Here is a 12609-nt window from a genome sequence, read left to right as displayed (position 1 = left end):
TTTTAAATATATTAACATATTACTATTTGATCAAATAAATGCAGCCTTGGTGAGCATAAGATACTTTTTTCAAAAAAAAAAAAAAAACCCAACCCAAACCTCTGCAGGGTAGTGTATGAAAGCACAAGATATTTAGAGTTTTGTTTAAGGCAAGCAAACTATATAGCTTTGTTTTCTGCCTGTGAAATAATCAATATTATTACTATTGGGGAAACAAAAACACTGACCGTGAAGTTAAAACACATTTCAACAGTTCAGGGAGACTGTCATCACGGCTTATTCTAGATCAAATTTATCTGTGCCAGTCTATTATTGTGGTATCTATCCATTTCAGATTTACTCACCCCTAAACACCACAAACTGTGGCTTGCTTTTCATGTCGGTCAGAGGGTCTCTTCCTGTCTAAGTGGCCAGAAAAAGCCACAAATATTCTGAATACCATGAAACATTAATTTCAGATAAACTATCAAATAACTGTTACTTTCAGCACCTCACAATTGGTCTAGAGCAGTGTACAGATTTATAGACCACATTTCTCAGCCCTATGTGTTATTAAAATGTATGATATTAAGACATCCTTATAAGCTAGATGAACAGGAAGGACTTAACACCTTTACTGTAACTGAATGCTGCCATTATGCAGTCAACCAAGCAGGTGAAATGTGGCATTCTGACAATAAAAAATGCCTTTCAAAAGGTTAATGAATTCAGATAACTGCTACAGTGGGTCTCAGAGTGGCAAACTTGCCTTTGAAAGACTCATCTGAGCTGCCCTTTGGCCTGCTGTTTTCAACCAATCAAAAAAAGAATGTAAAGCTCTTGGCATGCCAAAAAGATTAAAAAAAACTCAACCTCCTCACATCAGTCTTGTGTGAATGGAGAAAACAGCATAGAGCAAAGCATGCGAAACACATTATGACAGCTAATCATAACATAGATAAAGTCTCAAGAAACGTAATCTCAATTCCAGAGGCTTACATAATTAAGATATGAAAGAAATATCTCTACATCAATATCATCTATTATGATGAACAAGTCCTATGAGGGTCAGTCGGACACAGATCCGGTCACAATCTTCAAAGATCAGCATAAATCTAACTTTAGGAATGACAGCTGTTGGTTATCTGACCAAACAAATAAAATGATAACCCAGGTTGATTCAAGGCATTAATGTCAAAGTTTGACAAGAGACCAAGATCTGCACAGCACATAGCAAAAAAAAATAAAATAAAAAAAAATTCAAAGTGAAAGGACTGTGGGAAATAATGGGACATAATCACTCAGCTATAAAACCTTACCTAGCATTACTAGTCTGATACCAGTGACTGTGATGAGCTCAGATGGGAGCCTCTATTTTAGATTAGAATGCAGGTGCTAACTGATACATGTGCCAAATCACCAAGTGTACAAAATAGCAACAATTAGTATTTGTTATAATGTCATTCTATTTTTTTTTTGTAACAAATAGTGATTTTTACAAAAACCTAACCCTAACATTGACCTTACTACAGAAATATCACACAATCCATGGTTTTATCTGTGGTTACTATGGTCTTGCTCAAAATGGGGAATAGGGGAATCATGCACCAGACTCAGCAACAATGATTCCACTTCAATAACCAACAGTGACAAATGACCAAACATGAAGCCACATGGTGCAAATCCCAAGCCACAGTAATGCTGGTAAGGCTTTATAAGAACAAGCTGAGAGGGGCAATGTGACCTAAGCTTTATGGTAATCTGAGCATTTAGTGGCCTCTTTTTGTCTGACCCTTTTTCACTCCTGGAAAACACACAGCCTTTTCAAAGGTCTGGCTCTGACAGGGGGACCCTGACCCTGTGAGGGGAGCTGAAACTTCCCTGCCAAATTAGCAACTGCACCACCACAGGGACAGTCATGGGTATGTTTGGCATGAGTGCTGTCCTCAGTAGCGTTATCTTGCAAAGCCAAAAACAGTGTTCAGTGTGCTTGCGAAATTTTACCATGGTAACTAACCATAGTGTCAGTCTAAATCAGTTATCGCTACCAAAACAAAACGATGGTAATTTAGTAGTAATCTCGTTAAATAATAAATAGTGACAGGAAGATTCTGGCAGCTTACGATATTTCTTGTAGTAACAATAACCGACATTTTGACGGAAACTAGCCTATCACCAATTTTTGTAAACAATTTACTCTCAATGGTAAACATGATTTCGAGAATAAAACCTCTCGAATTCTCCCCTGAAAACAAACAAACAAACACTTAGAAGCTTCAAGGAACTTGAGGAATCTGAATACGACCAGAAATAATAGTGGCTTCTTCGTGAGATATTTCTAATCCAAACCCAATGAAAATATAAACACCACAGCGGTTCTTTCTCTATCGTTCATCGTCCAGGGTTAACGTCATTGCAGAAAGACTGTAACATGATTCTCCATAGCAATATAATGTAAAACAAACAAACAAAAAACGCAATGAGTTGCCTTAGCTAACATTTTATCATCAAAACGGCGTGACAGGACTCCCCGAAAATCACATATTTACAAAACACACCATTCGAGCGTCAAACTCTAGCGTTAAGTAAACGCAACAACGGGCAAATCATAAAATAGATCTCACATTGCCAGACATTACGCGCGAGTATGTATCTAAAAATCAACTGGAATCCGATAAGAAATAAGGCTTATCTCGCCTCTGTTTAGAAAATGGGCAAATGTTGATGTTCGGGGTAGTAAACATTTGCATACGAAAGCTATTTCTAACAATCAAAACAGAAAAGACCATGCATGGAGTTAAATACCCTTATCGGCGAGCGTAAACACAGTATGCCTGGTTTTAGTGATTTCACTAATTCTGCGTCCCTCTCAATGTCACTGTCTGTCTGTCAGAAACAAAACAGCTCAAAATAAATTCCTAAAATGATGCAATATCACTGTATACCAAAAAATATCACACCCCGCCCACCTAAATATTATAACGTTTTAAAAATGTCTTGTCTTACCTTTTTTTTTTTTTTTTTTCTTCTTTTTTTTTTGCAGACGGAGCAACTGCGGTCTGCTGTTCAGATGTGATGCATTCAGATGTGATGCATGAGCTGCATGGTGTTGTCGATACCCGTACTGACACAGATCAGATATTATTCAGTCGCAGTCAGGACAGTCACAGGACACTCGCTCCTGCAGTGAGCTGCAATGGCGAGCCTGGCTTTCCAGTTGAGGAATTCACCTCTCAAAATGCAAGGGAATTTATCCAGATGCGAAAAAAAATGCCAGCGCAAACAGTGAAAAAGACAATTTTGCACGTCAGCAAGACAGCTTAAGGTTGATCAGCTTTAACATTACGACGATTTTAGGAGCAGCTACACACGCGCGCACCCACACAGACGCGCGCACACTGGCAGTTTGAGCTTTTGTATTTTTTTGGGAGTATATAAAGTGCGTAAAGGGAGATATTTCAGCATGCCTTCAGTTCGCTAATGCGTATGTAAACGAGTCCACACGAGTAAATGTCCCGATGCTCAGAAGGTAGGGAAATTCCAATGCATCCATTTAAAATGATACTGCACTGACGTGAAGCGTTCACTGGATTTTCGTTTGTGGCGCTCCAGCAGCCATTTTGTTGAAACTGACAACAGCGGCTCAAGTCTCAGCACAGTAAAGCAGGAAGTGCCCCCATTCCCCAGAGGCACGTCACGTGACTTCAACTAACAAACAATCCAACCCCTATGTTAAAATATCGCTCCACCTTTACTGTTGCTATGACAACGAGGGTCGAGGAACTACCTCTTCCCTCCCCCAACAACACAAACTCATGCACGTTATACCCAGCCATCCGCTCCCGTGTGTTTCTCTCATTTGATTAATCATTAATCGGGCTTTCTCAGCAATACCTAAAAATGTATAAAACCATAGTTGTTCTAGCATCCATTTTAGTTACAAGGTTTAACGTACCACATTGAATATGTATTTTTTAGACATCGTTCCACCGGCAGGGGGCGCGATTTCAACAAACCACTAGACATCACTTGGCAATCATCTCTCAATAATGAACTAACTTGTTAACTGAAAACTAAAAACAAATGAACATACAATCATTCAATGTATTATCCCTCGCTGACAGAGAAGGTGGCTTTCAGACATTCCTGTTTTGGGGGGGCTGCTAAAATACCCTCTGGACTGACTCACCAGCTGTTAAGTGCACTTTTTTCTCTAACAAACATCAAAACCAAAACAAATGAGGTGTGCTCCATGGTGATTTACAGAGTTTGATCGTTGTTACAAAAAAATATGCTATTTTGTGTATTGTAGGCCTATATGTAATTTTGTGTATGATATTTTCTGTATTTATTTACACCACTTTAGTAATTATCTTTAAATAGAGACCATGCACTGTTTTAACACATTTTGTCTGCAACAGTTGTTTTTACATCTCTGAAATGTTATTTGTCTGCTGAACTTATTTTAATCTTCTTGATATGCATTAAAGAAAGTTTCCTCACAGAAGCTGTGATTCCACAATTTGGGACACTCAGCCTGTTATCAAGCATGGCTTTCATAAGGCATATGAAATATTTTCATACTGAAATATAGGCTTAAAAGTGTAGCCTAGCATGTAAGTATATGGTCTCCACCCAGGGGGACATTTTCACACTGCAACACTGATCCGCCTCTGTCCCATTCCAGCTTACATCTTTATCGCATAGACTGGGAAAGACAAATATGATCTGGCCAAACATTTCGCTGAGCAATGAGCCAAAACCCGATCTCACTAAGGACTCATCTTTCTCGCTCTCATTAGCATTCATCCACCCATTGACAGCCAGAGCACTTCTGTTGGCCAGATGAATCTGAGAGGATGGCTGGGTCGCTTTAGTTAGAAGACAAGGGCTCGCCGATAAAGACGAGCTGACAGACCTTCAAGGGGCCAATTAAATAACAATCCGCCCTAATGTCATCTGCATATGGATTACGGCTGAGATATGTAATGTGGTGGCAGAGGAGAAACGTGATTACTGAGTGTGTTTAATGATGAAGTACGTATAGAGGCATAAAAGATCAGCTTGGCAGGGAGGGCTAATCACAGCTTATGGCAATTAATCTCGCTTGTCGTGATAATTCAGATTCATTATTCACCGCGTCACCTCTTCAGCACAGGAGCAACATCTCAGAGTTGCAAAGGAGGCAACCCAGACTTCACCCAGACACTGAAAAGTCATGTCTTGTGGGAGCAACTTAAGACAATAATATAATTACTTTTAGTGTGCACATGCATCGGGAATGTGTGTTGATTTACAGACCAATGTTCAGGCTGCCACAGTTATGGGCAGGGCATTTCTGAGTTTTATTAATTTCCCTTGAGATCATTTAATGGATAATGGCAGGAGATGGAGCAGGATCAGGCTTTGCATGCTGCATCACAACTTACAATGTCCGAGTGAAATGTTGAAATTAGAGCATTCTAGCTGTCACATTCAAAGAAGAATATTGTTCAATTGTGTTAAAAGAAGCCAGATAAATTATACAAAACAGTGGTAACAAGCCATTTATTCATTTATTAACCATAATCAGGTCAATATGGAATAACAGCGTTAGTATTATTTGTATATTATAGTATTTATTCATATTTTGAATTAAACTTTATTTTTTAATGTTTTCAGTTTTAATTTTTATTTTTAGTCATTTTGTTGTGCTTTTGTCATTTTTTTATTTAATTTATTTTTATTAAAATTTTAGTTTTTAGTCATTTTAGCACTTCATTCTAAAATTCTGAAATGTTGGCAACTAAATGAAATAAGTTTAAGTTTTCCATCTAACATTTATATTTTATTTCAGCTTTGTTTGAGTTAACAATTCTTTTAAAGTTTTCATTTTATTTAAAAATATCAACACTAATTTGTATTGTAATTTGAATGTGCATAATTCAAAGTTCACATCTTTTGCACCTGTTTTTTCCTTCTTAATTTAAATATGTCCAATAAAAGTTCAGAATTTGCAGCTCTGTTTAGCATTTACCCTGTTTACATCTATTATGTATAATTACATAGATAAAATACATATTATTATACATAAAAGTTATACAATTATAAAGTTATAAAATGATAATATAATTATAAAATTATAATTATATTATTAAAGATTTGAAAGATTTAAGTCCATTTAGGCCTGTCCATAACTGTCCAGCTACCAAAAAATCTATCTCAGTTCTTCAGCTCATATATGCTGATGTTTATTTTAGATATCAGCACTGGTTAGCTTTACTTAGCTTCTTATAATCACGCACGCTTGTTGAACAAGCATTATACCGTTGTGGTCTCCATGGCATTAGGGGAGCAGCAAAGAAAGGTTAATCAGATTTACAACACACATAACCATAATTGGCTTCTTTTATAGATTCAAATGAGCAATTAACTACAAGCCGCCTGTGTTGCACTTTCATTGGAAACCCGAGAATGTGCTGCCATAATAGTTTTGTGAAGAAGCCCACATAGGCAATCAGAGCTTCCTCTTAAGCCTGCAAAGACTTACCCATGGCTATTTGGAATACTTAATTCTGATTGGTCCATAGCATTTTGCATTTTCATATATGACAATGGTATAAGACAGGTCATTGTACACTTTCAAGTATAAAACCAACCACAATATCATGCTCTGCAGATCAATACATGTTCTAAAATTAAATTCCAAGATGCATTACGTTTCTCTAAAAGAAAAAATGCATCAGTCCTCAAAACAAATCTGTTCATCTTAACTTATAAATGACAGAAACAAACCCTCTGGTCTCATTTGTCAATAAAACGATGAAGAGCTCTGGCCAATAGCACATGGTAGAGAAAAGACTTCAGCCGTGCACTGACATGAGCTGTAGAGACAGCTGTCATGCTTTGTTTATGATACATACATGCGTCAAGGAAAACTTCATTCAGATACATGTAGTTCAATCGGATACTGTGTTTCCATGTGACTGGAGTCTGCCATAAGAGCATGTTGACTGAAATCAGCGCAAGCTTTCAGGAAGGAAACAGTCAACAGAGAGAGCAAAGATTAACCACAATAGCTCTTCAAACATAAAGTGTACCACAGTGAAAAGAAATCTTTGAATGCATTTTGTTAATGGAGCCTTTGCTCAGCAATGGGAACAATTGGTTATTTTGATCTCACAATTCCTCATCCTATCTTCACCATTATCTCTTATTCAGTTGTTTTTATGTACAACAGAGTATGAGATCTTTGAGCTCAAAAGGCAGACAATAAACAGAGAAAGAGCATGACCTTAGCTCTTCCTGATCTACTCTGTCTGATAGTAAAAGGGGAGGGGGCATCCTCTTTGCCATTTCTTATTCATTACACTTTATTGATGGAGATAGATGGAGGATAGTGTGTATATGTGTAATGTGATGCAGAGCGAGGTATGCTGATGGGATAAACAGTAGGGTCCAAAAGAGTGCACTAGTTTTCTAATTAAATGCAACATATACAAATGGTTCAATATTGGAATTATACAATATTTAGCATAACAATGAGAGTGAAAGGTTTATTTGGTTTGTTCCTCTTTTGCTTTAATAATTTCAAGTTAAATTTCAAGTTAAAGGGGGGGTGAAATGCTATTTCATGCATACTGAGTTTTTTACACTGTTAAAGAGTTGGATTCCCATGCTAAACATGGACAAAGTTTCAAAAATTAAGTTGTACGTTTGTTGTACTCCTTCCGGTTTGTCACAAGTTTCGGAAAGTTTTTTTCGAGTATGGGCATGTGTGACGTCAGATGTGGCGGAATTTCCTTATACGGGTCCTAAGGGCACTTCTCACTCACGGGCGTGCGCGCACTCGTAGACCAGAGAGAGAAGAGAGCGAAAGCAGTACCTCATCAAAGCGCTCTGCTCGGCTTTTGGGAAGTCAGTGTCACCAAAGAAGTGGGTTTTTGGTTGCCAGGGCAAGACAACCCTGCACAGATTCCCAAAGAACCCGGCGTTAAGGGACCAGTGGATGGAGTTTGTTTTTTCTGAGCATCAACAGAGTTGTGCAAGACTGTTTGTTCCCTGCATTTTGACGATGATTGTTTTATAAACAAAGCCTAGATCGACGGATTTGCAGATCGTCTAATGCTTAAGGATCGAGCAGTCACAATGATAAAGGTTCGCGGTCGTGGTTGGAACCGGGCGGTGAGTAAAACTGCTTCAAATGTCTCTGTGTGTTGTTAGCTCGGCGCGTTAGCACAGCTTTAGCTCCGCCCACACGGCCCGCCTCCAGCCGCTCGTTTTTTTTCGGAAAGACTCGGTACAACCTATCTTTCTTTTATAAATATAATAAAACTAAAGACTTTTTGGAGATATGAAGGATGCAATACTACTCTATAGGTACTCAAGATTAACAGGAGATTGAGTGGAAATGAGCATTTCACCCCCCCTTTAAAAATTTCAGAATTTCAAGTTAAAAGCTGTTTATCATGTTCTCGATCAAGATTTGAAAATATTAAAAAGCATCTTGAGCTTCAATGGAAGCAAAAAACATCTGATCGTCTCTACAAAGAGTCACATAAACAATGTCACAAATTTTGATTTGTGAACTACTAATATTGGTGTAACTTGAAATAGTGAGGCGTGTCCAGCTGTATTCAATAACGACATTTCAGTTGAGTATATAATCAATACCACGGCAGCCCTTGTGTGAAGCCCTCATCGTGTAAAGACCGAACACTGTAAAGACCAGCGACTCTACCTGCGCGACTCCACCGAGCAAGGACACCGACAAGGCACTTGAGTATTATTTTTGTGTTTTTTCCTTCCTCTTCTACACAACTTGTTCTCATCTTTCTGTTTGAGAGACCTCTCTTCACTATGTGCTCCCAAATGCCTACTATTGCTAACACACGTAAATCAAATGTCACACGCAGGAGGCAGTGCAATCCTAACAACCTGCGTACTTTTCCTGTGACTTGTAGTACATTACTCTCTTTTCTGTAACGACTGAGACAAATCAGACAGAATTATTTGTTATATTTAACAAATAATCTTTAAAACTCACTCTGGGATCTATGGTCCCATCCCCCCAACAAGGGCAAGAAGTAGGGCTGCCAACTTCAGAAAAGGAAAATAAAGGACAATCGTGGTTCTTTATAAAGGACACTCAAAATATTTGTACTGTACCACACAGTGTATGTCATTTCAGTGTCTGCAGTTAAGTGTGTGTATAAAAGGTTCTCAGATATAAACACATTTGTTTTGCTTAACCTATCAATGCTCAATTTAATCCTAAAAATAATTTCAACATCATAGAAATAATCTAAAGCTTTTGTAGCATTATACACTACACTGTAAAAAATTTGCTGTAATTTTGCAGCTGTTTGCCAGTAACTTACTGTAGATTTAAATTTATGTTATTTACTGGCAACAGTTTGTTCAAAGTTAAATGAACATTATACATTAACAAGTCTTTGTCTCTAAAGAATAAAATTATAAAATAACAATCTAATGCAAAGCATTCTGGGAACCAGAAATCTTCATCAACCTTTTTCTGTTTTTTTCCTTCAGATTTTGGTTCCCAGAATGCTTTGCATGAGGATGTTATTTTAGTTTTATTCTGTAAAGATAAAGACTTGTTAATGTTTAATGTTCATTTAATTTTAAACAAATTATTGCCAGTAAATAATATCAATTTAAATCTACAGTAAGTTACTGGCAAGTAGCTGCCAGTAATACTGTAATTTCTACAGATTTTTCTAACAGTGTACCGTTCTAAAGTTTGGGATTAGTTATAATTTGTTTTAAAGAAATGAATAGTTTTATTCAGCAAGAATGCATTAAATGTGTTAAAAGTGACAGTAAAGACATTTTAAATGTTACAAAAGCTTTCTATTTCAGATTAATGCTGGTTTATTTTTAAATTTCTATTCATCAAAGAATCCTGAAAAAAATGTACACAACTGTTTTCAACATGGATTTCCCATTACAGTATCACCGTGCAAATCTACAGATGCATACACAAACAGATGTTCCTGCCGTATTTTACTCGCATACACCTAGTTTGCAGAACAAATTAAACCGACAAACTAACCGCTCTCGTGGTGTCTGCTGTTGCTAAGCAATCATGAGCCGCGTTCTCCATGATGATGAAGAAGTTTCAGCAAATGATAAATGTATTTCGAGCCCTTGCATTAGCTTTACTGCTAGATATATTGATGGAGATGAGTAAGCTATGATCAGCTGTTCGTCCATCTTGGCTGAGCTTTCAATGTTTTTACGGAAAGGCCAAATCTGATCGGTTGGTTCGATGTCACATGACCTGCTTGCGGCATTCTGAAAAGTTTAGATTTTTTCATCTCGCTGCGGCATAGACGCGCCTGGAAAAAACGAGCGTTACAACGGCATTGCTCTCTATTTGAGCGTGCTTGTAGCGCGTCTCCATTTAAAATAACAAACTTGAGCGCGCAAAAGACGCAACATATGTGAAGCCCCTTAGTTAATGGTTAGATCAGCGTAGCAGTCAATAAACGGGACAAGGGAGGTCACGTACGGGACAAATCATTTAGGCCCAATATACGGGACGTCCCAGCTAATACGGGACCGTTGGCAACCCTAGCAAGAAGGGTCTTGGTTACCATGACTATGATCAGATTGGTTTTATTGCTGTTAAAAATGTGGTCACGTGGAAAAAAACATTCTGCTAATGGCAGAAGTCTCTAAACTCATCCTTTCCAATCCCCCTACTACATGTCCGCTTGATCCTATTCCCACTCATCTACTTCAAGCTATTTCTTCTTCAGTTGTACCTGCACTCACTCACATCATCAACACCTCTCTTCACCCTGGTACCTTTAACTCCAGCACATCTGGAAAGTTAAAGACCAGTATCCCTTCTTCCAGTCGTTGGAAAAACACTTGAACGAGTGGTTTTCAACCAGATCTCTGCCCTTCTTACACAGAACAACCTCTTGGACATCAACCGTTCTGGTTTCAAAAGTGGACACTCAACTGAGACTGCCCTGCTCTCGGTTATTGAAGCTCGGAAACTGGCAAGAGCAGCTTCCAAATCCTCAGTTCTCATCCTGCTGGATCTGTCTGCTGCGTTTGACACAGTTAACTACCAGATCCTCCGGTCAATCCTAAAAACGAAGGGCATCCCGGGAACCGCACTCTAATGGTTCAAGTCATATACCTCTCAGGTAGGTCCTTTAGTGTGTGTCGTGCAGTGGTGAGGTGTCTACGTCGCAACACCTAGCTACTGGGGTGCCTCAGGGCTCAGTGCTTGGACCACTTCTCTTCTCCATCTACATGACATCAGTAGGATCTGTCATTCAGAAACATGGTTTTTCATATCACTGCTATGCTGATGACACACAACTCCAACCAGAGGATCCGACGGTTGCTGCTCGCGTCTCAGCCTGCCTGAATGACATTTCTGGCAGGATGAAGGATCACCACCTTCGACGAAACCTTGCGAAGACAGAATTGCTTGTGTTCCCCGCCAACCCAACCCTTCATCACAACTTCTCCATTCTGCTAGGTTCGTCAACCATACCTCCATCAAGGTCAGCCAGGAACCTTGGAGTTGTGATTGATGATCAATTGAACTTCAAAGACCACATTGCTAGAACTGCCCGGCCCTGCAGATTTGCCTTATACAACATCAGAAGGATCAGTAACGGACTATTGTAACGCTCTCTTGGCAAGTCTTCCAGCTTGCACTGTCAAACCTCTGCAACTGATCCAGAATGCTGCAACTAGAGTGGTCTTTAATAAGCCGAAGAGAGCACACGTCACTCCTCTCCTCACAAAATTACACTGATTGCCAGTTGCCACTCGCATCAAATTCAAGTCACTGATGCTTGCCTACAGAACTACCACTGGGTCTGCTCCCTTTTACCTAAACTCAGTACTCCAGACTTACGTGCCATCCAGAAACTTGCGTTCTGCAAATGAACGTTGTCTCATGTCGCCATTTCAAAGATGCACAAAATCACTTTCACAGACCTTTACCTGGTATGTTCCCTGCTGGTGGAATGATTTGCCTAACTCAACCCGAGCTGCTGAGTCCGTGGCCATTTTCAAGAAATGGCTGAAGACGCATCTTTTTCGGAAACACTTGATACATTAATACTAACAATTTCTCTTCTCTTCTCTTCTCTTCTACTATTATATATATATATATATATATATAAATAAACACAACTGCGTTAGACAAAACTAGGAAGGGTCATAGCACTTATATATTATTGTCCTGTTGTTAGTTTAATTTCTTCTATTGCTGTCCTCAATTGTAAGTCGCTTTGGATAAGCGTCTGCTAAATGATTAAATGTAAATGTAAAATTATAGTTTTATATAGTTATAGTTATTATAGATATTCTTCATTTGCAGGTTAAAATTATTTATTTTGCAGGTTTACATTATTTATATCATTTCAGGTTAGTATATGTAAGGCAGGGTTCACCAATCTCGGTCCTGGAGGGCCGCTGTCCCTGCAGAGTTTAGCTCCAACCAGCTCCAACACACCTGTTTGAAAGTTCTAGTATGCCTAATGAGACCTTGATTAGCTGGTTCAGGTGTGTTTAATTGGGGTTGGAGCTAAACTCTGCAGGACACCGGCCCTCCAGGACCGAGATTGGTGAACCCTGATGTAAGGGATAATCCAC

At 38.7% G+C, this 12609-nt stretch overlaps 1 protein-coding gene across 4 annotated transcripts in view; it reads right to left on the bottom strand.

The window, feature by feature from the left end:
• tnrc6c1 (trinucleotide repeat containing adaptor 6C1) overlaps nt 1–3088 on the bottom strand; it is a 49923-nt gene extending 46835 nt beyond the window's left edge. For all 4 annotated transcript variants that reach the window (XM_081383186.1, XM_081383187.1, XM_081383188.1 and 1 more), the window contains exon 1: nt 2986–3088. The gene's annotated coding sequence lies outside the window, so the exon portion shown is untranslated. The remainder of the gene's footprint in view (nt 1–2985) is intronic.
• Between the last annotated feature and the right edge of the window lie 9521 nt (nt 3089–12609).

The sequence above is a fragment of the Scardinius erythrophthalmus genome, assembly GCF_964197995.2.
Source record: "Scardinius erythrophthalmus genome assembly, chromosome: 1".
NCBI lineage: Eukaryota > Metazoa > Chordata > Actinopteri > Cypriniformes > Leuciscidae > Scardinius > Scardinius erythrophthalmus.
Note: the sequence above shows the minus strand (reverse complement) of the source record. Positions and strands in the feature narration are given on the sequence as shown.